The sequence below is a fragment of the Galeopterus variegatus genome, unplaced genomic scaffold, assembly GCF_000696425.1.
Source record: "Galeopterus variegatus unplaced genomic scaffold, G_variegatus-3.0.2 Scaffold2375, whole genome shotgun sequence".
Taxonomy (NCBI): Eukaryota; Metazoa; Chordata; class Mammalia; order Dermoptera; family Cynocephalidae; genus Galeopterus; species Galeopterus variegatus.
The window spans coordinates 211,601-212,945 of NW_007728486.1; positions in this window are offsets into that span (position 1 = coordinate 211,601).

Sequence of the window (1,345 nt, forward strand, 5' to 3'; positions counted from 1 at the left end):
TGCACCACGCTCAGCCAGTGAGCGCACCGGCCATCCCTATATAGGATCTGAACCCGCGGCATCTATGCTACCAGTGCTGCACTCTCCCGAGTGAGCCACGGGGCCGGCTCAAGACACCTCTTTTAAGATGAAGTTAAGTAGTATGCTCAGAGAGAAATTTATACCATTTATTATTTATATTCTAATATAAAAATGACTAAATATTTAGAAAAAAAAATTGAATAAATTACATGAAGATTGATTCCTTTCACAGCAAGACACTGCTGTGAGAAGTTTCTAACCAAGAATAAATCCCCATGAGACAATTTGGGGAACCACCATGTCACTGCCCCTCATGTCTCTTTTACTAACCACCCAACATTCCTCAATGGAAAGCTGAGGGAAGTCTCGAGGGGTTTCTTTCTCAATAAATTAAGCCAGCATTTCCACAATTCGTATTTATAGTCACCGGGGATGTCCCCTCATTAGGTAATGAACATCAACCAGTTTCTATCAAGGTTGAAAGGAAGCAGCAAGGGACACTGAGAAACTGGCATGAGTCACATTAGATAAATGTCATAGACAGCATCACAAGCAGGTAAATGACTTCTCAAATTCATAAATACAACTGTGCTTGGATTGGAGACAGAAAAATGAAGGCTAGAAAGTCCTTGCTCTGGAGTTGCTGACATTTTAGGGAGGAAAGGCAGGCACTAAACAATGTAATTAAATAGGAGACACAGCCTATCAGGAGGCCATCAGTTTTATGGAGAACGATAAACATGGAAGTTCAGGGAGTGACACATGGGGATGGTGGACAATCTCAGTAGGAGTGGTCAGGGAAGGCACCTGTGAGGACGGGAAACCTGAGCAGTGAGGTCACCTGGGGAAAAGCTTTGCAGGACAGGGGGACAGAACTGAGACTGCTCCTGAAGGGGGCATAGCGTGGTGGGTGTAAGAATCAGCCATAGGCCAGAGTGGCCAGAACACAGTGAATGATGCCAGACAGAGGGGGGTAAAAACCACCAGGGGTCCGACAGTGGGGAAGCTGTCACCACCATAAACAGTTTAATTTCCATAGAAACGGTCAGAAGCTGCCATGTGGGAATAAAGGTGAAGCAGAAAGACCAGGTGGGAGATTGTGACACTGACTCAAAAGTGAGGATGGGGACGGCTGGACAAGGGGGAGCAGTGGAGGTGGAGGTGGAAAGACAAAAGTGGGCCCAGGACCAGCCATGCAGGCAGAGAACGAGGGACATGGTGGCACTTGTGGGGGTAAGAGAAGAGCAGAATCAGGTTGGGGACAGGGACTCCTTAGCTTTCCCAGTATCAATAATATCACAAAAGACATCCAGGCCAGCAACAG